Below are 25,174 nucleotides of genomic sequence, written 5' to 3'. Positions count from 1 at the left end.
CCCTGACACTCCCAGCATTTGCTACTGTGGTTCAGTGACCACACAATATGTGAGGTCTGCTCTCTGCTCTGCCACTGATTTGCTGTGTGACCTTGGGCACGTGGTGTCCCCTGCCTCAGTTTCCACATCTAACATGTAACATTTTCAAATCAATTATCCATGACAATGAGACTAGAAAGAATGCAGCATTGATTTTGTTTTCCCTGCTTCCCATTGGACATGAGGATTGCAATTTATCTATTACATTGGACTATGTATGCATGCAGTACTCAATGTCTTGTAAACACTTATTAATGGTCCCTTGAAAGTCCCCACAAGTTTGGTAACGAATATCATTCTCATTTTGCATTTGAATCATAGCAATATGAAAGACAAAAGGACACATTTTAAAATCAATCTTCTATTGTTGTATCAACATCGATTTGCATCAACCTGTTTTTTCAAAAGCTGGCAAGTTGGAGATTCCACAACCTCCAATGACAATCTTCCCCAGTCCTTAACTATTCTTACCATAAGAAAGTTTCCCTTGATGCCTGCCTGATCTAAATCTTCCTTGCTGCATTTTAAGTCTTGGTGCAGAGAAGCATTTGTATCTTTCCTTTTCACAGTAATTCAACTGTACGTAAGGACTACCTGCACAACTCATCACACTTTTCTCTTTTCAGAACACTCATACTTCATTTGGTCTTTCCTTTTTAGTCAAGTTTTTAAGATTTTTGAGCATGCTGCCATTTCTCCAGGTGGTCTATGTCCCTCTTTAATGTAGTGTCCAAAGCTAGGCACTGCATTCGGGCTGAGTGGTTGCATAGAGAAGATTTACTTCATGGGCCTGCTGGATGACACTCCTATTCATACATGTGAGTATGATGTCAGCCTTTCTCAGTAGCGTGACATTGTTGACTCATCTTCAGCTTGTGACTGACAATCATCCCCAGATGCTTCTCTGCACAATTGCTGCTGAGCCAGTTGTTTCTCCATTGTGTATTTGTGTGGTTAGTTATCCCCAGCCTGGTCCTTTTGAATTGTATCCTGCCAATATCAGACCAGTTCTATAAGTTACCGAAATAACTTTTCTTCTCATTAGCACACTTGCAGCCTTTCCAACCTCAGTGGTCTCCACAGATATAACTATAGTTCCATTGATCATCTAAGTCAGTAATGAAAATGGTGAATGTGACTCCTCTGGAGACAGAACCCTTCAGAATCTCCTCTGAAACATCTTTAGATTTTTATAGTTAGCTATTGATAATTATTGATGGAGATAGATAGCTGGTTTCATAAGCATGCTCCTGTAGCAGACACCACTGACAATGAGGCACCTTGGACCCTGGTGACCCATAAAAGCAGGACTCTGCTTCAGTCTCCAACCTCCAGCACCACAACCATAAACAGATAAGAAGCTTTGACAGCTATAGACACCCACGAGCAAGATCTGCAACAGGAAACTGTACCAGCAGCACACAGTGGATACTGTAAAAAGAAACAAGAAGTGCTCGTAATGGGTGACTCTCTGTTAAAGGGTCTGAGGTGCCCATCTGCTGACCTGACAGGTAGTCACTAGATGTATGCTGCCTTCTGGAAGCTAAGATCTAAGACATATCAAAGAGCGTGCCACAGCTTGTCAAGTGCATGGACTACTATCCACTGTTACTCTTTCATGTAGGCATGAATGATACCGCAAGCCAGAACCTGGGCAGAATTAAGGAAAACTATACAGGCCTGGGGGTGCAAGTGAAAAATATTGGTGCCCAAGTTCTCTTTTCCTCCATTTTACCAGTTGAAGGAAAGGGGACAGCCAGAAATAGATGTATAATCCATACCAACTACTGGGTACATGGTCGGTGCTGTTGTGAGCATTTTGGCTTTTAAGACAAGGTGATATGCTTTGATGACTGTAACCTGTTAGAGAGGGATGGAATCCACCTCTCTGGAAGAAGCAAGGGAATCTTTGGCAGCAGCCTGGACAACTTGGTGAGGTGGGCTTTAAATTGAAGGACTCAGGTGTGGGGTCCAAAACAGCAATGCTCACGCTATCACATCCAACTGGAGAATAAGCCAGGCCAACCAGAGCAGTGACAAATGTTCCTGTGCTGCCTCCCAAGATGAGAACCAGAAGGCTAACCACCTCAAGGGTATGTATGAATATGGTGGATCCTCTTGTACCTCTCCAGGGAAATCTGCATGCTTGGTTACCTCTCTGAAATGCCTGTATGCCAACACAGGCAGCATGGGGAATAAACAGGAAGAACTAGAGATCTGTGTGTGGTCACAGGTCCATGATCTCATTGCAATTACAGAGACATGGGATTGCTCGCATGACTGGAATGCTGCTGTGGATGGCTATGTACTTTTTAGGAAAGACAGGCCAGTGGGGCAAGGTGGTGGAGTTGCTCTTTATGTGAGAGAGCTCTGTCTATTGGTGGATGAAGAATGAGTCAAGAACTTGTGGATAAAAATTAAGAGGCAGGCTAATATGGGTGACAGCGTTATGTTTACTACAGGCCACCTCATCAGGAAGAGAAAGTCAATGAGGCCTTCTACAGACAGCTGAAAGTAGCCTCACGATCACCGGCCCTGGTTCTCATGGGGGACTTCAACCACCCTGATATTTGCTGGAAAGGGAACACAGCAGGCATGCACTGTCCAGGATGTTTCTGCAGAGCATTGATGATAAATTTTTGGCACAGGTGCTAGAGAAGCCAACGAGGAAAGGTGTGCTGCTGGACCTTGTACTAACAAACAAAGAAGGACTGGTTGGGGATGTGAAGGCTGGGGGCAGCCTTGGCTGCAGTGATCATGAGATCGTGGAATTCAGGATCCTGCATGCAAGAAGCAGGGCAATAAGTAGGATTACAGCTCTGGACTTCAGGAGAGATGACTTTGTCCTTTTCAAAGACCTATTTGAAGGAAACCCATGGGTTGGGGCTCTAGAAGGTCGGGCGGCCCAAGAGAGCTGGCTGATATTCAAGAACCACTTCTGCAAAGCTCAAAATTGGTGCATGCCTATGACTAAGAAACCAAGCAAAGGAGGCAGGAGACCTGCACAGATAAGGAAGGAGCTTCTGGAAAAACTCAAATGGAAGAAGGAAGTTTACAGAATGTGGAAAAAGGGACTGGCCACTTGGGAGGAATATAGCAATGTTGTTAGAGTATGCAGAGATGCAATGAGGAAGGCTAAGTCCTACTTGGAATTCAATATGGCAAGGAATGTAAAGGACAACAAGAAGGTCTTCTTCAAATACATCAGTAGCAAAAGGAAGACTAGGGAAAATGTGGCCCGCTGCTGAATGAGTTGGGTGCCCTGGTGACAGAGGATGCAGAGAAGGTGGAGTTATTGACTGCCTTCTTTGCTTCAGTCTTTACTGCTAAGGCCGGCCCTCAGGAATCCCAGACCCTGGAGGTAAGAGAAAAAGTTTGGAGAAAGGAAGACTTTCCCTTGGTTGAAGAGGATTGGGTTAGAGATAATTCAGTCAAACTCAACACCCACAAATTCATGGGCCCCAATGGGATGCACCCATGAGTGCTGAGGGAGCTGGCAGATGTTATTGCTAAGCCACTCTCCGTCATCTGTGAAAAGTAGTGGACAACAGAAGAGGTGCCTGAGGACTGGAGGAAAGCCAATGCCACTCCAGCCTTCAAAAAGGGAAAGAAGATGGGCAACAATTTTCCCCTGGAAACTACAGGTCAGTGAGCCTCACCATCATCCCTGGAAAGGTGATGGAAAAGCTCACCCTAGATGTAATCTCTAAGCATATAAAGGAAAAAAAAAGTTATCGGGGGTGGTCAGCATGGATTCACCAAGGGGAAATCATGCTTGACCAATCTGATAGCCTTCTATGATGGCATGACTGGCTGGGTAGGTGACAGGAGAGCAGTGGATGTTGTCTACTTTGACTACAGCAAGGCTTTTGACACTGTCTCCCATACCATCCTCATAGGTAAACTTAGAAAGTGTGGATTAGATGAGTGGACAGTGAGATGGATTGAAAACTGGCTGAATGGCAGAACTCGGAGGATTGTGATCAGCAGCACAGAGCCCATTTGGAGGCCTGTAACTAGTGGTGTTCCCCAGGGGTCAGTACTGGGTCCAGTCTTGTTCAACATATTCATCAGTGGCCTAGATGAAGTTTGCTGATGACACAAAACTGGGAGGAGTGGATGAAACACAAGAAGGCTGTGCTGCCATGCAGCGAGACCTGTATGAGCTAGAGAGTTGAGCAGAGAGGAACCTAATGAAGTTCAACAAGGGCAAGTGTAGGGTCCTGCCCCAGGGAGGAATAACCCCATGCACCAGTACAAGTTAGTGGTTGACCTGCTGGAAAGCAGCTCTGCGGAGAAGGACGTGGGAGTCCTGGTGGACCAATAAGTTGACCACGAACCAGCAATGTGCTGGCCAAGAAGACCAATGGTATCCTGGGGTGCATTAGAAAGAGTGTAGCCAGCAGGTCGAGGAAGGTTATCTTCCCCCTCTACTATGCCTGGTGAGGCCACATTTGGAGTACTGTACCCAGTTCTGGGCTCCTCAGTTCAAGAAAGACAAGGAACTACCAGACAGAGTCCAGTGGAGGGCTACAAAGGGGATCAGAGGACTAGAGCATCTCTCATGAGGAAAGGCTGAGGGAGTTGGGTCTGTTTAGCCTGGAGAAGAGAAGACTGAGAGAGGATCTCATCAATGCTTCTAAATATCTAAAGGGCAGGTGTCAAAAAGATGGGGCCAGACTCTTTTCAGTGGTGGCCAGCAACAGGACAAGAGGCAACAGGCACAAAACAGAACACAGGAAGTTCCATCTGAACATGAGGAAAAACTTCTTTACATGGAGGGTAACAGAACACTGGACCAGGCTGCCCAGAGAGGTTGTGGAGTCTCCTTCTCAGGTGACATTTAAAACCTGCCTGGATGTGTTCCTGTTCAACCTGCTCTAAGTGAACCTGCTTTGGCAGGAGGGTTGGACTAGATGATCTCCAAAGGTCCCTTCCAACCCCTACCATTCTGTGATTTTGTGACTCTGTGGTTGTCTAAGTATGATTTCCAACCATGCTGCACCCACATTATTTCAATTCTATTTAGATATTCTTAGCTTGTTTATGAGAATGACTTCTGAAACAAAGTCAAAAGCCTTACAAAATATGAGATAGATGAGACCTACTGTCTTCATCCACACAAGGTCTGTTTCTCTGTCAGAGAAAGAAATAAAGTTACTTTGACATGTTTTGCTCTTCACAAACCTGTGTTGGCTGCTGCTCATCTGTTTTTCTCTCAGCACTTACAGATAAGTTTATCTGGGACAAGTGCTCAAAATACTAGCACAATATCTACCGGGAATGGAGGTTATACTAACTGGCGTACAACTCCAGATCCCTCTTCTCCTTTTTAGAGCTACATGTGGGTTTTGCTCTTTCCCAGTTTTCTAGGACATAACCCTTTTTTCTGGTTTCTCAAAGAAAACCACTAACAGCTCTGAAATTGTTTCAGCCTGTTCTTTTAAGTACTGGGTGATAAAGTTCATCAGGTGGAGATGATTTGATAACACTAACTTATCGGAGTGTTCTCTGACATTCTTTTCCTTTTGGGGCCTGACATTACCTCTTTGTTGCTGGCATTCATTGGATTTGCCACCTGGATGCAGTTGACCTCTTTACTGAAGTGAAGCAAAAAGACATCAAATACTTCCACCTTTTTGGCATCATTTGCCAGTATCTTTCTTTCTCCATTGAGCAGCAGACCAAGACTTCCCTTTGTTGGGGTTTTGGAGGGTTTTGTTTCATTGGGGTGTTTTTCTTCACTGAGAAACTTTGTCATTTTAGCTATTCTTATTTCCTATGGGCATTGCTGTTTTGTGGGTTTTGGTCCTATGTGTTTATGCTATTCTTTTGTGTTTTTCTTTGCAGCTGGACCTACTTTTCCCCTCCTGCATGCCTTTTAACTTTTTCTTCAGAAAAATGCAGTGGTTGTGATACAAACAGATTTGTCTTTCCTGCATTTTCTGTCCCTCCTCAATTTTGCGATGAGCTGTTCTTGTGTTGTTATTATTGTTTGGTCTCCATTTATTTTTGTGGGTTTGTCACCCATGGGATATTACCCATCCCCTGAGTTTACTGACAGTTGTCTTCTTGAATTCCTCTGGGGTTTGTTTGGTGTTCTCTGTACTCTTTCTCAAAGTTACAATTGCTTTCACTCAAATCCTTCCCTGTTAGTAAAGAATTAAGTGCATTGTTTTTAATGGTGAGACTAATTCATTGTCAAACAGACTAACTCGTTTCATGATGAGAATTTTCCATCTTTTTCAAAACAATGTTTTAATAGAGTGATGTAGGCCAAACACAGAAAATACTAGATGGTGCCTCCCCACCTTTAAAAGTCTGCATTTGTGAAACCCTTACATGGGTATTTGCCTGCCGTTTCACAGGAAACCTGCAGCAGAGACAGTGGTAGAACCAAATCCCTGGGTCCTCTTGCAGTGTCAAACTCATGGATTCATCTATCATTGCTCTCTAAATGACATCTTTGACACTTAGAGAATCTAGGCTTCCTGATATTTGGAGGAAGTTGCTGATTCCCTCAAAATTCACCCAAAAACAAGCAGTCCACAGACTGAATGGGCAGTTTGATGGACTGATACATATTCTCCTTTGGAACCTAATGCAGCAAAATCCATCAAAGGTAATTCAGAAATCACTTTACCATTTGCAGGTAAAGCATGACTTCTAGACAGAGATGAATTTCCAAATCCCTTTTAAAACCTTTACAAAGAACACAAATGCTGGTTTGTTATATCCATACTGTATGTTTAATATATCTGTTCCTTTGTTTGAGTAGAGAAAAGCCATGTGCTTCATTACATGGGGTTGTATGGATCCATGTCTTTGTTTTTCCTCTCTTATCTTTATTAAAATCAAAACAGACAGCACTAATCCCTCAAATAAATGATAATTTATTTCTTCGTGTTCAAAGTATGAGAGTTCCATGGTTGCTCTTGTACTAATCAATTCAATGATTTTAATTAAAAATGGAACGGTTTAAACATAAGACATAATTAAATAGATGCCTGCTGTAGTTACCACATTGGTATGCTCCCTTTTGCAGTTTTGAGCACACATTTCCTCTACTGAACTCAGTTACTGCCCATACAAATTGATTTCTACACCTCTTCCTACATTCTGTGAGTGTCTGCAGAATCAGGGCCTATGTCCCCTTTCTGATCTCATGCTGATGTAATTCTGCTGATTTTCAATGGAATTACATTGGTGTTAAATCGCCGGCTTTATTTGGGCTGTTCACCGAGATCCATGTAGAATGGGTCATTTAAAAGGTCATGCATTCTTCTTGTATGAAAACAGTGAGTGCTTTTGGGCAAAGAATGTCTTTTTTCTTCCACATTTTACGGGTCTAACACCTAGTGTGTAGGTACTACCACAATATAAATATTATTACTGTTGAGAATAGCTACTAGACAAACTAAAATCCTTCTGTGAATTCTTGAAACCCTATGTGTGGCTAGGAGTTGCTTCCGAATAGGGGAGAGGATTTGAGATATTTGTAGTAGAGAGAACATTTGAAAGTGCTCATTACTGACATCCATCTCCTCTCTTTGGAGCAAAGATGAAATTCTCATGGGCTTCAGTGGGACCTAGTAGGCTGTGCTTCCTCTTCTAATCATTGTGGCTCAAGGAACACGTATTCATGCAGCAAGGGATGACATACATCCTCTTGTTCACTTGCAGACTTCTCTTGATGAGAGCAACATGGACTACTGTATTCACCTTAGTGCTGTTACAGCCGTTTTGAAGATGCAGTGGTGGCTTAAAGTTGTCTTGATTAGCACTGATTTTTCCTAGAAGGAGCTGCATCATGCTAAACATGTTTTACATCAGTGGGGCTGTATTTTTGCAGGACGATTTACTGGTGTGATTGTATTGGTGCCAGAGTCCCAGGTAGATATAGGCCCTTTGCTGTATCTCCACTCTCTGGATCTTAAAACTATGCCATTTTGTCAGTTCTTCCAAGTCTGGGAATGGGCAGAGCAGACTGCTGTGCTTTCTAACACCTCATTACAGAATCATGTCATGTAACAGAAACCTTCTTTTCTACACTTATGTTGCTGCTGTTGTTGACTTACCTCTGCTTTTAAAGCACAACTTCATTCTGTGCTTCGCTTTCCTCCTTCCCTGTCCCACTTCTAAGATGAACTTGCAGAATGAATTGATTTGGTGTAAAAAAAAAAAAAAAACAAACGAAAAAAATACCAAACCCCAAAGCTGAACAGAAGAGTGCCCTCAAAGGAAAAAATGATCTCTGCATCACCTTCACACCAAGGACTGAAACATAGATAAAGGGTCATTTGTTTTGGAGTGGGTACAGAGGACGGCAATGAAGATGATTGGAGGGGTGGAGCACCTCTCCTTTGAGGACAGGCTGAGAGAGCTGGGGTTGTTCAGCTCAGAGAAGAGAAGGCTCTGGGGAGATCTTATAGCAGCCTTCCGGTATCTGAAGGGGGCCTACAAGAACACTGGAGAGGGACTTTTTGCAAGAGCATGTAGTTATAGGACGAGGGGTAATGGCTTCAAACCGGAAGAGGGTAGATTTAGATTAGGTATCAGGAAGAAATTTTTCACTATGAGGGTGGTGAGATAATGGAACAAGTTGCCCAGAGAAGTTGTGTATGCCTCAGCCCTGGAGACATTCAAGGTCAGGCTAGATGGGGCTTTGAGTAACCTGGTCTAGTAGGAGGTGTCCCTGGGCATGGCAGGAGGGTTGGAACTAGATGATCTTTAAAGTCTCTTCCAACATAAACCATTCTATGATTCTATGATTCATTTACTCTTTTGCCACACCCTATCCTCACTGTATATGGCCAACATAATGAAGACAATCTGCTCAGATCACGAAACTTGAACTTTCTGATGTAATTAAGTTTCCTCAGAGGTTCTATCTACAAAACACTGTCACTGGAAGTTAGGGACTCTGTAATGTTGCATTAGGGACATACATAAACAAGTCAACTGCATGCACTGAAGTGACCAGAGTGAGAACAAATGGTTCCAATGTAATTAAAGAATAACTCAATGAGTTAATTTTGTTTAGTTGTAGGTCAACACAAGTAATTGAGATTTACACTGCAGATTTCAGCAAAGCATTTGGCTCTTCCTATTTGTGCTCACAGATTTTTGTTTGTTTGATTGATTACAGTGCTGCTGAACTTGCATGCTGAAAGTGGACAGGCAAGAAATGGCTCGAAGATTACCACTTTCATATGGAAATAAACCCAACTAAGGAGATCAAAAGCTGGTCAGACCTTGGCTGAATTGCTTCACAATGTGCCTCCCAGAAGGCCTGCTCTCAGGGTCATAGCAGGCCCTTATCTGCATGGCTTGGTGACCTCTGGAAGGGCACTTGCCTGACTTAACTCTCAGACCTCTTCATCTGCTTGGCTTCTAAAAGGTGAGGGAGATACTCTGAATCTCAGAGCAAAAGGTCTGGCTGACCTGAGGTGAGACTTACCTAACAGGTGACAGAGCAGCCCTGTGTTCCTGACAGTGGCTTGACTGGATGAAGGAAGTGCTCAAATCTAACCATGCCCTTTTCAGCCTAGCAAGTTGGTATCTCGTGCAGGTTTCATGCTTTTGCTGCTTGGTGAATGATGGCTTTCTACTGTAGGGGGTGATCAGATTACAGAATCACAGAATCACAGAATGGTCAGGGTTGGAAGGAACCTCTGGAGATCATCTAGTCCAACCCCCATGCCAGAGCAGGGTCACCTACATCAAGTTGCACAGGACAGCGTCCAGGCGGGTTTTGAATGTCTCCAGAGTGGGAGACTCCACAACCTCTCTGGGCAGCCTGTGCCAGTGCTCTGCCACCCTCAAAGTAAAGAAGTTCCTCCTCATGTTAAGATGGAACTTCCTATGTTCAAGTTTGTGCCCATTACTTCTTGTACTATCACTGGGCACCACTGAAAACAGACTATTCCCATCCCCCTGGCACCCTCCCTTTAAGTATTTGTAAGCATCAATAAGATCCCCCCTCAATCTTCTCTCCTCTAGACTAAAAAGACCCAAGTCCTTCAGTGTATCCTCATAAAAGAGATGTTCCAATCCCCTAATCATCTTTGTAGCCCTTTGCTGGACCCTCTTCAGCAGATCCCTGTCTTTCCTTGAACTGGGGAGCCCAGAACTGGGCACAGTACTCTGGATGCAGCCTCACCAGGGCATAGTAGAGGGGGAGGATGACCTCCCTCGACCTGCTGGCCACATTCTTCTTGATGCACCCCAGGATGCCGTTCGCCTTCTTGGCCACAAGGGCACTTTGCTGGCTCATGGTCATCCTGTTGTCCATCAGGATTCCCAGGTCCCTTTCCACAGAGCTGCTCTCCAGCAGGTCAGCCCCCAAACTGTACTGATGCACGGGGTTATTCCTCCCCAGATGCAGTACCCTACACTTGCCCTTGTTGAATTTCATAAGGTTCCTCTCCACCCAACTCTCCAGCCTGTCCAGGCCACACTGTAAGGCGGCGCAGCCTTCTGGCATGTCAGCCACTCCTCCCAGTTTTACGTCATCAGCAAACTTGCTGATGATACACTCTATCCCTTCATCCAGGTCATTGATGAACATATTGAACAGAACTGGACCTAGTACTGACCCCTGAGGGACACCACTCGTTACTGACCTCCAACTAGACTCTGCACCACTAACCACAACCCTCTGAGCTATACCTGTCAGCCAGTTCTCAATCCACCCCACTGTCCATTCATCTAACCCACACTTCCTAAGCTTGCCTGTGAGGATGATGTCGGAGACAGTGTCGAAAGCCTTGCCAAAGTCAAGGTAGACAACATCCACTGCCCTCCCCTCATCCACCGATCCAGTCACACCATCACAGAAGGCTATCAGATTTGTTAGACATGACTTCCCCTTGGTGAATCCGTGTTGACTACTTCTGATAACCTTCTTTTCTTCCAGGTGCTTTGAGATGACACCCAGAACAAGCTGTTCCATCATCTTTCCAGGGATGGAGGTAAGGCTAACCGGCCTGTAGTTTCCTGGGTCATCCTTCTTGCCCTTTTTGAAGGCTGGAGTGACATTGGCTTTCCTCCAGTCCTCAGGCACCTCACCTGTTCTCCAGGACCTTTCAAAGATGATGGAGACCAGCCCAGCAATGACTTCCCCCAGGTCCCTCAGCACTCTTGGGTGCATCTCATCAGGCCCCATGGACTTGTGTATATCCAGTTTATCTAAATGATCTCTAACTTGTTCCTCATCAACCAAGGGAAAATCTTGCTTCCTCCAGACTTTCTCTGTTACCTGCAAAGTCTGGGTCTCCCGAGGATTGGCCTGAACAGTGAAGACAGAAGCAAAGAAGGCATTCAGCAACTCCGCCTTCTCTGCATCATTTGTCACCACGGCACCTGTCTCATTCAACAGCAGGCCCACATTTTCCCTAGTTTTCCTTTTGTCTCTTATATACTTAAAGAAACCCTTCTTATTGGCCTTGACATCCCTTGCCAGGTTCAATTCCAAGGCTGCCTTGGCTTTCCTTGTTTCCTCCCTGCATACCCTGACAGCATTCTTATACTCTTCCCAAGCAGTGAGCCCCTTCTTCCACCTGAGCTTTTTCAGAAGGTTCCTACTCCACCATGCAGGTCTGCTTCTTCCCTTGCCTGATTTCTTACTCTTCGGGATGCACCGATCCTGAATTTGGGGGAAGTGATGCTTAAATAGCAGCCAACTCTCTTGAGCCCCCTTACCCTCTAGAGCCGTCTCCCATGGGATTTGTCCAATTGTCCATCATTCTTTGTGATGATCACAGGATTGAAGCCTAATTTATGATGGAAGGGATCTCAGGAGGTCATCTAGTCCAAACTCCTGCTCTGATGTCCGAGAAACCTGATCAGAGAATTTAACCCCACTTTTCTAAGTACAGGAAGATAATTTGGTCCTCTACAGATAAATCTGAAGTTCATAGAATTAGCAGGTTGAAAGGATTTTCCAGTGCACCTATTGTCAAGATACTTGACAAGTCATTATATATATATAACTCATTGTTATAGTATCTTGTGCTTTAGTATTTTTTTCTTCACAGTGCCCTCTGGAAAGACATTTCACTGTTAAAGTTCTTTGCTATTAAGAATCAAACTAACTTAATCTGGAGCTGCCTTCCACTCACCGCCATATTCTAGTGCTTTTAGAAGCTGCTGTATCACAGTGTCTCTGTATCAACCTGGTTGTGGTGTACTCCAGCTAGACTACATAAATGTATGTAGGTGACTTTTGTGTTACTTCAGCTGTTCTTCCAAACATTTAGATAATTTCAGGAAAACTAACAATCATTTCACATATGAATGCTTCACCCAAGGAGACCCAGCTGAAACTTGGTTGATTAAGACAGCAAGGAATTGCTCTGGCATATGTATATAATTTGGATTTTACTCTTGGATGGGTTTTTTGCCTCTGCTGAGCTTGAAAATTCAGTAGAGCAAGGATTGTCTCTTTCAAGTATATTAGCACAGTGAAGCCATGCTTTATGAATGGAAACAGACATATTGTCTTACATGGCACATCCCAGTATGCTACTCATCAGTACATCTGATTGCAAGGTGATTGCTTGCTGGATTGATAATCTGACAGTAAGGATATGGCAGAGTTTTGTGTTGTTGACCTCTGTGAGGATTTGTTGTTGTTGTTTCAAATTTCATCTTAAGTATTTGTGTACTACTCAGAAAGGCTTAGGGATTCGATAAGAATGTAGACTTCAATCAGTTCCCACCCTGCTTCTTTTAGGATCTGCCATAAAACTCCTAACAATCACTATGTCCTCTATTTTAACCAATGCTGTGTTCAATAGTCCTTATACAGCGATCTTGACTGTCCTGATTCTCTGATATGAAAGAATGTGCCACAAGTCCTTCTTTTCTTCTTCATCTTTTTGTCTTGAATTGCATTTTCTCTCTTGATTAAACTTGATGCTTTCTGCTTATGCTCATTTTGTGACCTCTCCTAGCTTCTGATCATGTCCCTGCTGAGTGTATGCCTCTATTATCATACTGTCTGCAATGCTGTGGACACCTGCTAAGACTGAAAAAAGCACCATTTTTCAGCTGAAACAATTCTCTAGCAGACTGTGATTCCAAGAGTTAAGCCGTGGAATTTGAATTTTTCCCACTGGGTGTTTAAAGTGCTCAGCACAACTAACTTGCTGTCTAAGCGAACCTGTCAATACTGAGGCATGTCAGCTGACATTTGAGCAATTTTATCTCCAACTGGTTTGTTAGGTTTAAAATAATGCTGTCTTTCTTCAGACTTGTAGGATCCAGGCAGACCCACATTTGATCATATTCCTTCTTGTTATCTTTCTAAAATGTGAACCTGGGATGTCTTTCACTGGAGGTTGGATGGACATTTATTGGAAATTATTTAGGTGTGGTTCAAATACTGATTTAGGTTAGGCAAAAGGATTAGATAGCTTCTCAGGATTCTCTCCAGCCCTATTTTCTCTTTTAGCCATGGGAAGGGTTAGCCTATTTTCACATTATTTGAATGTTTTTCTGTTTCTTCAATGCCTATTTATCAAAGGACTTACATCTGTGTGTATATAAAATGTGTTTCCTTTTCTTTTATGCTTATTTGGTCTTTAAATGTATGTTGACACTCACATACTTACTGTTTCATTTGTGACTGTTCATGTTCTGCCATTCCCAAATCTGTTTCCCTTTCAGAAATTAGTCCTATGGGTAAAGTATTCAGCCCAGTTTTCAGGGTTTTTTGTGATTATGTATTGGTAATTTTCCATCCACAACTCTTCACTTCCACAAATCATTTAGGTGATCTACACAGGATAAAATGTTCTAGGGATTCGGGCACAGCACTTTGATATGGAAGGCACAACGTTACAGTTGTGCAAGATTTGCTCAAGCAAAAGAGTTGTGATATTAAATTAGAGTGTTTCTCTCACCAGGTATCTAAATCAGGTGTAGAGAAGTGTGCCTGCAACTCAACTGGAGGTTCATCTTCAGTATGGAAAAAAAAAAATACCTATTTCTTCATGCTTTGTACCCCAATACTCTATATCCTGAGAGAGAGGAAAAAAAAAAAAAAGACTATTCTGCATTTGGAAATGTAGCCCCTAGTTTGCCAATTCACATGTATTTGTCAAGTTCATTGTGCAATAGGCATGTCTTGTTGAACAAGTTCATTTGGTTCTCCTTGATGGTGTTCCTGATGGGACAGCTGGATTTGCTTATAGAGCCTTTGCACTGGATGCTCTCAACTTTCATGGCTTTTGCTGTACCAAGTGTAATGAAGTGGGAGGGCAAAGCAGAAAAACAGAAATAATCTTATTTGTTTACATTAAAGCGTATTGATAAAAATGCTGTGTTTTCCAGTCTCTACATATTGTGTTCCAGCACCCAAAAGAGTTTTGAATGCAGTGAAATCAGAAATTCTAAAGCAGAAGACTTCCAGAATTTAATTTCCTATTAAGTACTGTGACACCCTGTTGATACTGGTGCTGTGTAATGATTTCATCTTATTTTGATATCAAAAGATGGACTTATTTCCTAGAAAGTGGAAGTACCTAGAATAGTACTTGCAGCTGCAAGGTCAAGTCTCCTTTCTTCCACCCCTAAACCAAATTGCTTTTCCTCTTGATTGTCAGTTTCAGTGCAGTATAGTTCATTATTTATTGTTTAGAATTTATTTACTTTCATTATCTTATTGCCTTTGGGGAAAGCATTTGATAGTGTTGAATGGCACATAGAGATTGGTTTAAAAAGAGAAAATCATCAATTAAATGACAAAATATGGAATAAAACTATAACTAAGCATTGTAGCATCTTTGTCTCAAAGCTAGGAAACATTGGACATAATAACAGTGTTCCCATGCTTATGTGACTATATTCCCACTTTGTATTTTCCCTTAAGAAATACTGAGAATGAAACCCATAGAAACACAATTAGCTGCTGACCTATAAGAAGTGATAGCTTAAGATATGTTTGACAATTTAGTAAAATTTTACTCTTACACATATTACATAATCTCATATAGGAATTAAACAGTGAAACTGAACAGCATGCCCATACTGAGATCCTTGCTGAAGACAGTCTGTCCAATTTTTTTAATATCGTTATAACTGAATATTTCCATATGTCTTATGTACACAGAATTCTTGAAAGGATATTTGTAGATGTCCTCTGGGATGGGGGACATGTCAGATTGACATGAAATACCCTGTTGCACAAGCTCAGTGGTTGAAATATACAGGTGACAGAGCTCTTACTGTACCCAAACAAAAAACATAGTATTTTTTCTGCTTTAAAAGGAGTAGAGATCTATTTTCCCCGTTAATACTCTTTCTAATGCTAAAGCCCTGTACAATTCCTCCATCCCTCAGAAGCCTGAATTACGTCATTTCTTATGGATATTATCATCACTAATTTGAGATCATAATTTAACAATGTGCTTTTAGATCTGACCTAAAACATTTGGAGCCCATATGGGAGAGCTTGTCTGGCCTCACAGTACTGTTTAAAAGCCAACATAAGCTTTTTTAAGCAGAATAACTGAAGCATGGGGACATAACACACCAATTTCATCACTTGGAGCTAGTCAACTTACCACAAAGATGTTGCACACTTCTCATCTGTGCTAGCCTGTCCTTTGCTGAGTTCATGGATCATCTCTGCCTATGTTAACTGTTACTGGCCCCAAAAGATGTATTAGATAAGGTTATCAGTGGTGACTGTATATTGAGTGGAGAAGATTGAGTGTCCTGCATATCGTCCTGTCCTCTAGACCTCCTTTTTTGTTATGATAACTAACATTAGTATTTTTGTTCACAAATATGAGCTTCCAATTAAATAAAGCTTACTTATCCATTTGTTCTAAGGAAAATACTTCTTTTTTGAGATCATGACATAAAAACAACTGCAATTAAAAAAAAATAAATTGTAAAACATTTTCTTTTCAAAAAGAAAAAGGGAACTGTATTTCACTTTCCATACCACTGGGGTAAAAATTCAGATTAAATTTGAAGATGCAATTTTACGTGAAATGTTTCTTTGGCATCTTACATTCAGCTTTAGATAGCCAACTATATGTTCCTTACTAAACAAAATATTGACTTCCCCTCCACAATTAATTTCAGTTTTCCACAGAGTTAGTCAATAGAATCAAAACAAACAAGGTACCTGCACACTTGCAATATGAGATAAAGCAAGCTGATGAATAAAATCTATTAGTCTAGGCTCCACATCCTGCATTGCCATTGGTTCTTTCATTAGCTGCCTTTACAAACTAAGGACAAAACTCTGCCATCCTGATACACCGGCATTTTCACTTTGCATAGGTGTAGGTAACAGTGGGTGTACAGCAACTGGGAATCGTGATTGCATGCTTTCTTTATGTAAATGTGTTTTGCTGAAATATCAGAGTGGATGGACATGTTAAAATAAAATAGAACGCGTGTTTAGATTAAATTTGCTTCTATCATGAGCCCCAGTCCTGCCGTTATTGCATTCCAGAAGGATGTTGCTTTAGCAGTCTCTCATAAAATATGAACTGTTATTTTATGTCTCCCTCTCACTGCCTACATTTTCATTTTCCATATTCCCCTTGAGCTGCCGACAACTTGTGGGCCCAATACACATGGTGGCATTTTCTACCTAACAGCCTGATCTGCTAGTCCATGGAGCATCACTTGTTATTATGACTGAATATTATCCTCAGCCTCATTCACGCTCTCTATTTGGAGATGAGAACAATGATTTCATACAACTTAAAGGAGTTTCACCAGGGATATATTTGCCCCAATAAGCTGTGGGTATAATGACAGCCAAACCCTCCATGTAGCAGCAGGCCTGCCCCTGGATGAATCCTGGACTCTAGATTGGCAATTTTCCTTCTTTGGCATGAAGAGCTGGCGTACGGGATTCACTATTGTGCTGATAATCCAGTAAACAGAGAAATTAAATCTTCTGACAGTCTCCTACAGGAATTTCATTAACTGCAGGCCCAATTATGGAACTTCATTGCAACTATGGCACAGGGATGCTATTTAACTGCCTTATGGAAAATGCGCTTTCCACTTCCTTTGCTAGTAGGATGGTCTGTTCTCCATAGGTTTACATGTGCTTTCCGTTTCTTGGCAGGGGGGGATGTTTGTTTTTCCTGGGGCTTTGAACTCATAAGTGCTTTTGAACAGATAACAAGAATTGAATATTTATCCTCCATATGTGTAGTAGAAGGACACAGTACACTGAAATGTATGCAGGATGTTTTAATATGTTTGACTATGTAATACTAAGTCATGTTTTGCAAACCACGACTAGTTTGGTACAAATGAAAGGGTTTCAGAAGCTTTAGATCCACCAAAAGGAAAAGTCCTATTACAAGGAATTACTTGAAAACCTAACCAATGAAGGAAAAAAAAAAAAAAAAAGAAAGAAAAAGAAGAAAGTCAAGAATGAGCCTCAACCTCTTGGGCAGCCCACATAGACAGCCATAAACTTGGCAGGCTGCTAAACTGAGTACTCATTATACCAAGGTGTCACAGGTCCCCAGAAAAAATAGAGGCTGGGAGAGGTGATCCCTGTTTTATATGACTTGGTTTGGGGCTACAAGATCTATGCTGTAACTCTAAGTCATAGGTGTGTCAATGGTCAATAGAAAGAGCATTGGGAAGACACCAATGCTATATACAAGCTGGGATCATCTCATCATTAGCTCCTTTCAGGTTTACTACACAGATGCAAATGGTTAAACCCTGACAGATTAATCTATCCCTTATGCCTTGTGGGGAAAAAGCTATGAAACAATAAGGAAATGGGTGGGTTCGTAAGACAGCAGTAGAATGAGAGGATGGATATTTCTTATGTTCTGGAAATGCACAGTATTGTCAATAGTGGTTTTGGAGAGGCTACATTTTACATGATGGCAGAATATTCAGGAAATGTTCTCAGACATACTTTGAGATTGGAGAGAAGAGAGCAATCAGTGTGGTTAATCTGGGAATGATCCATGTGGAGGCTGTGGTTTACAATACCGAGATTGCCAAGAATAAGGATATGGGATCTGAAAGCTGTGGCACTGGAGAAAGTAGCCTCACCTCTGAGAGGGGACTGCATAATTTAGGGTGTGTCTTTAAGAAGCTGAGAAGAAAGAGGAAAGAGTGAACAATGTAATAACCCTTTATGATACCACCAATTATTGCATGAGAAAAGTCAAGAAAACAGTAGATGAGAGCCTTACTAGCCTGAGGTATAAGAAGAGTGACGGATATATCAGCAAGAGAATCTGCTTTGTTGAGAGGTAGACACATATCAAGGAAAATAAAAATTTAGAGAAGCCCCTTTGGAGAAAAAAAATACAAAATTATATAAAGATGATAATTTCTCCTTTTAAACACATTTGTGGAAACCAGCAGTGATTGAAAATCATTTCCTTCAAACCTGTGGATTAATGTCTTTGCAGTATCTTTTTATTGTGGTTCTTCAGCCTGATGCTGCCTTCATCACTCTGTCTGGGGTGAGTTGTGTTTTTTCCCCTTACAGTCACTGCTGTAAACCAAAGGCCTAAGAGGCCAGAGCTGAGCAGAGGCAAGCTGCCTTGTGTAGCAGCCTTTCCACCTCATCTCTCCCATTAAATGAACAGATGAGATATCTGACCGTTCCTTATTATGCGATCTGACTAAGCAGCTTTTTGGTAAAGCACTAGCTGGTCTTGTATTTCATCTCTTCTGGCAGAAGAGATGACAGTACGGTATGTTAGTTTGCAAGCCAGTTTGATGTCTTGCAGAGGGAAAGGTCTTTACTTCTCTTCTGACTTCAAGACTGCAAACATGCCAAGAAAGAATTTACATGCTTAAAATGAGTAAGTGATTTTGTTGTGCAAATAAGCTGTTTGTGTTGTGCAAATAAGCATGTTTAAGGTATGTTCTTGTATGTCCAGAGGCAGGAAACTAAGCCTTAACACAGACCCATGTTGAGGACTTTTCTGAACTGCCTCAGCTGCAAGTACACACACACTCATTCCACCTATACAGTCAAACACATTCAAACATGACTGTGATCGTGTCAGTCTCTTTTGAGCTGTGGGACTGGAAAACCTTCTTCAACAGTGTGGTTGAGTGGGACAGGGATGTTCCAGAGCGCCTTTGATACCTCTCCCTCTCACAACCTCCTCCAAGTGCAATGTCATCAAGGAATAGGGAAAATATTTTGTGTGTGGCTCAGTCAGTGTTCATGACTACACCCTGAAGCTATTGCACTGTTTCAGTGCTAGGGCTCATTTGCTGACCTGGATTTGTAAGGTACTTTGAAACTCAGACTACTAGCCTGTGCCAGAGCAACAAAGCGAACAGGCATTTTGTCTCCAATGTAGCAGGACCAGTCCGCACAGGTAATCAGAGAGGCTGACCAAGTTCTTTCTCATTTTTCTTTACCAAGGCTGCCTATTACCTTCCAAACCTAGTTGAAAGCCAGATTTCCTGGGTGAATTGGCATGATATTCTGGGTTAAAGAAGCTTCAAAGGACAAATCAAATTAAATATATTTAGAAAACCCTTCCGATTTCCAAGAGGTTTGTACAAGTTCTAAAGGATATGCCTGGAACTAAAATTTGGTGGTTTTACCAAACTGTTTACTTGCAATGCATTATTCAGCTACTCACTTTCTCTGTGAGCTTTGTAAAAAACTAAGCTGTGTGTGGTCCCTGTTACATATGGGAGACAGAACTGGAACTTAAACTGTCTGTGTTTGTAGCTGCATTTACTGTCTTTAACGGACATTTGCATTGTGTTACCAATACCATAAGCCCTTTCCCTGTCCTGCTACACCTAGCTGTATTTACAACATGTTGTGAACAGAAGATTGTAGCTAGTCAGCTGCAGGAGTGTTCACACAAACTGCTAGAGCTCAACTTGTTGATCTCTCCCTCCTAGCCCCCTCTACCAACTTCTCTTTCACAGAATAAATTCTGGCTCACAAATGGAGTCTGGAGTTGAAGCAGATGACACAGAGAATCATTAAAGACTGAATGTTAGCTTTTATCAATTTCTATTGCTTAGTTTTTGCCTTGTCAGTCCTTGCTATTACTGCCCATACATCCTATTGTTCATTTTATAAGCCTTGGATTATCAGTAATGACTGAACCATTTCCAACTATTTGTATAACCTGCTTATTTATAAACTTCTGAATCCAATTGGAAGCATCCACCTAGATAGTTCTTAACTATGTTTCAGTCCTCTCCAGCATTTTCTTCAAGGAAATTTAAAAAAAAAAAAAAAAAAGTTGTCCTTTTTCTTGGAATAATAAGGGCATTGATACAACTACCCACAAAGAACCTGATAGTACTTAGAATCAGGGATCAGTGTATACCATATGCCCAGGAAAAAAAGCATCCTTGCCAAAAGTTGCATCTCTTTCTCTACTCAGCTGATGTCTCAGTTCCTGTGAGATTGTTCCCGAATTTCCAGAAAAATGATGCCCTATTTCTCAGTGACCAACTGACACAGGGGAAGGTCTCATGCACTGGCTACTCTTGTAGCCCATAGGATATTGCTCCAGTCTCTCTGTTGTCAAGAGTATGATGCTAAATTAGCGATGACAAATTGTTTTGATACACTACAGCTACTGCTGTTTTCACATGTACTTGAAGGATCAATACTAGGCACTTATGCAGCAGGGTTTGCCTACTCCAAAACAAGATGGGGCAGGAATCTCTGGGATGCTTCAGCTTTTTTTTTTTGAGAGGTTTACTCAAAAGTCATTAAGTTGCACCTTTCTGTTCAGGATCCTTCTCCTTATAAAGTATCATTCACCATGTGTTTGATAACAGCACAGTAAGGAGGCAATGCAAAGGAAATGACCAACTGGAAAGGATACGCAAGAAGATCTGCTTTTATTTACCAGACAACAATTGATGTTCCTCCATTCTGACATGTTTTGATGGTAGATAGCTTAAGAGGAAGGCAATAAGCCAACTGTTGACTTACAGTACTTAGCAACGAGTTAGTGCTTGGAGGGAATGTGTCTTGCCTTTGGAGCAGCTGACTTAGGAGTTTTGAAAAGTGTGTCTGCATTATAGCTAGACCTTGGATACTTACAGTGACAATATGATGAAATTGTTGGCATCCTTTGTGACTTATGTATGTCCTATTACTTGACTTTTTAAAATTCACTCTATGAGGTGTCTGTAGACATAAAAGGGGGTAGTCAATAGTTAAGTACATGGAAGAGAATCCGTCAGGGCAGCAAGACGCTTGCCACACAAGGAGTGGGAAGATTGCTGCTTTTTGCAAGAAGCTCATTAACCTCCCAAAACATGCTTTTGGTCCCTCTTGCTGCTCTTGGTTTCAGCCAAAAGTTTAGGTTTATCTGTAGGCAGTGACCAAGAAAGCACTGCAGCAGTTGCTGCTTGGCAAGGTGAGAAGGCCTAGTTCATCTCTGGCTCTCCAAAAATTCACCTCATCCAGAGTTATGACATCAGATTGCCTGTTATATTGTGCCCTGTTTCTACCCCTTATATGTCTGGGGGATGTCACAGTTCTTCCCTGCTGCCATTTTACTGTTATCCTTCTCAGTTGTGACTGTGGCAAGCAACCCAACATTTCCCTCTCAATAAAAAAAAAAAAGCCTGTAGTGAACTGAGCAGTTACTCATGAATGAGGAGACTTAGTGTGATTTTTCTTGATCTCTCACTTTCAGCCTATATAGAATATGTCTCTTATTCAGACTTTATTCAGGTCCTCAAAAGATTACTCAAATCCAGTCATGACTGCCAAATTGCTGAACAGCCCCTCAGCCACGCCCAGGCAAGCTGTGTCTGGGTCTCAGCATATCCCAGCACCCTAAGGGCCGCAACTGGTAGAAAATTATTACAATAGTGCCCCTTGACAACGGACAAAAAGCACTAAAGAATCACCTATGCCCCAATTCAAAGCCCATACACACTAAGGTGAAGGAAGGCTTAGAGCAAAAGCCTGGTAAAAGCCTGGATGAGCCCTACATTGAAGTTGTATTAGTACTCCCTTGGGTTGGTATTCATGCAACGCTAGCACGAATACCCTATAGCATCCTCCACCAGGGACTTAAAAACAATTAGACTTGCTAAGTGCCCACCTGAACCCTGCTCTAAGCAAGTTCCTTCGTACTCTTCACAAGCCACAGAGGCTCCCATGCCAACGTGATTGATACTAAGGAGCCTTTCCAAAAACGGGGGGTGGGGTGTGGGGGAGGTCTACTGGATGTGAAATCCCAGGCTGCTCTCTGGAGTGGAAAGGAGTCACCAGAAGAGCTCCCAGCACCTGGAGCAAGTGCCAGCACCTGGCAGCTGGTAGGAGAGGGTGGCAGGTGGAGGCAGGGGAAAGCACGCTGTGAGGGCAAGAAGCCTACTGCTGCAAAACAACACATGTGAGAGTCAGCAGGCTCCTGCACAGGCACTTGGACGTTTCTGCAGTTTTCTTGGCTGGCAAAGAGGCCTCTCGAGGTCTGTTGTGTCTCTTGAGTCCCTGCTGCTGCTACCACTCCTTCTTTCCCAAGCACTTCAGCCAGTCCTGTCAGTCACTGTGATGCCTTAAATCTCCATACGTTTCAGTGAACAGGCCTTGATACCAGCCCCACCCAGACATCCTCAGATAATGGAACATATTAAAGCTCACTTATTTGTGAAATTACAGTTTTAAATTATTGGTAGATTTGTGTCTCCAGCCCACTGCCATTCTCAAGGCAAGAAAAGGAATAAAGAACTGAGAAAAAGTCCAAATATTGTGTTCAACATTTTTATAATGAAGCATTTTGAGGTAATGTTCTGCTTCTGCATGTAACTAAATTTTAGTTTCTGAAGCAGAAACTCCACTTTATCCCTAGCTTAAAATATCTGATACTGAATGAAACTCTGCAGACAACCAGGACTAGTAGAGGAGCAGGGAAGGAGGAGGAAGTAGGTTTTTGGAGAAAACAAAGCACCTAAGCATGATTATTAAGATGACAGACAAAAGAGTGCTAGTTATTGCTGAGTTCTAGGTGTAAGTGCCCGCTGATGGCTGCTTTGCTTTTTGAACAGCTTTTGTCTAAGACCTTCTGAGTACAGCTTCTGCATTTTCCATGCCCATCTACGTTTGAAGGGGAACTAGCATTTCCTCCCTTAGAGCTCGCTGCTGGAAAATGGGACAGCAAAGCCCTGCCTCACACCGCAAGACATCTGCAGTCAGATATGGAACCAGGTCACTGAGGCATCATTTTCTTCTCTGACCACTGGGCACATTTCATCCATGGGTGACAGTGATTCTGAAAGTATTTAGCTGCACAGCTCTCGTGACATCCCCCTGAGGCAGTATATTCCAGTCCCACACAGCATGCTCATACCTTTGTAAACCTGGTGAGTTATTCTATTCACCAGCCCTTCAGAGTCTTACAGCAGAAGCTTGTTGCAGTCTTCAATAAACCTAAAGGCCTTTATTGTGAAAGCTCTGCTGCATATTCTGCAATATGGAGAGGTATTCTATTTGGCGTTACTAGGGCTCTCACTGTGATATACTTTAGATTAATGAGATATCAATTCTCAGTCAAGAGGCTATTTAAAAAACACTCCTAATTCGATGGGTTGTGCAGATGAATTTGTTCATTCACCGTAACTTTTGCCATTTATGCTGGTGGTGGGATGGGTGATGTGTCTACTTTGTGCAAACTCTTTTAACCTTGCCTAGAAATAATTGGTATGGTAGTTTGTTTTTTTTTCTTTTAGCAACTCAGCTCCAGTATTGAGAATCAGACTGCATGGGTGAGTATCCATAGAAGAGGGGGCTGTTTGGAAATTAAGTGATCAAAATAAAAATCGAACGTTGGGTGTTTCAAAAATATCAGATCCCTTTGGCTTCACCTGCAGTGATGGAGGGGGAAACCTTCTGATATTCAGGTGATGCCTGTGGGCCACAGTTTTGCCAGTAACAATTGCGCTCTGGTTTTCTTTCTGTGTGGATAACACTACCTAGAATAAAGACTTTCCCCTCAATCCTACTCCATCCAGGCCTGCAATGAGAGATGGTCTGGCCATTGCTTCTGTGAGAAAGGGCAGAGATGCTACCTGGATCCTGGCTGATGGCCAAGAGAACCCAGAGCAACAGAGGCTGTGTACAGCCAAGAAACTGAGCAGCTCCAGGAACGAAAAAGTAACTGCTTAGGAAACAGCAAGCATTTTTGTTCCTATATAAGGCTGTCCAGTTGTCTATGTAAAATATAACTGTGATGGACACCATCCAGATCTGGATCAAAAAGTGCCCACAACAGAGACCCACTTTGCAGCAGCTGATAGCATCCCTAGAGATACCAGTGGCTGAATGGGTAAGGAGAGCAACCGTATCTGGAACTGCAGGCAGGACACTGATGAGAAGTGGTCATAGTTACTGCCAAGTTGTATCTGCTCTGCTGTGAAAGAAGGCTTTCATCTCTACAGTTAGTGGTCAGAAAAGAAAGAGCTCCATTGCTTTTAAAGCCAGCAGGATCACCTGCTGTGCTCCCCTGTGTGAAACAGGTGGTAGATATAAGACAGCTTTTATTGTTTACTTTGAAAAACTAAATTCCTCTAAGTGGGTTATTTTGGTATGTTTTAATTTTGTAAGCAGTTTTCCACCTCAGTATCCTATGTGCATTAGCAGCCAATGATGAATGACTAAAAGTGTCCCAATTATATGCATGATTAATTGAATTCAATTGTATTTTACAAAATTTTCCCTTATGCAAGGATTGTATGGCAGTGTTCAAATGATGGGGTTTTTAAGCCAAGTTGGAGGTTACAAAATCCTATGAGCTCTGTTAGGCCTTGGAGAAGTTAATAACATGAGACGATATGGCCCTAAAAGGGCTGAGAACTTTGGGTAGAAGTGCATTTAGGTGCATTTACACGAGTCATTGTGTCTTTGTGGTGGGCCCTAAGAATTGAGCATGTGGGAGAATGACCTCTTGGAGAATCATAGAATCATAGAATTAGTGAGGTTGGAAGGGACCTTTAAGATCATCAAGTCCAACCGTTAACCTACCCCGATAAAAACACCACCATTTCTAAACCATGTCCCTAAGCACCTTGTCTACCCTTTTCTTAAACACCTCCAGGGATGGTGAATCCACCACCTCTCTGGGCAGCCTATTCCAATGTTTAATAACCCTTTCAGTGAAAAAATGCTTCCTAA

This window comes from Vanellus vanellus, assembly GCF_965231255.1.
Source record: "Vanellus vanellus genome assembly, chromosome: Z".
Lineage (NCBI taxonomy): Eukaryota > Metazoa > Chordata > Aves > Charadriiformes > Charadriidae > Vanellus > Vanellus vanellus.
The sequence above is the reverse complement of the archived record's forward strand: the minus strand, read 5'-3'. Positions refer to the sequence as shown.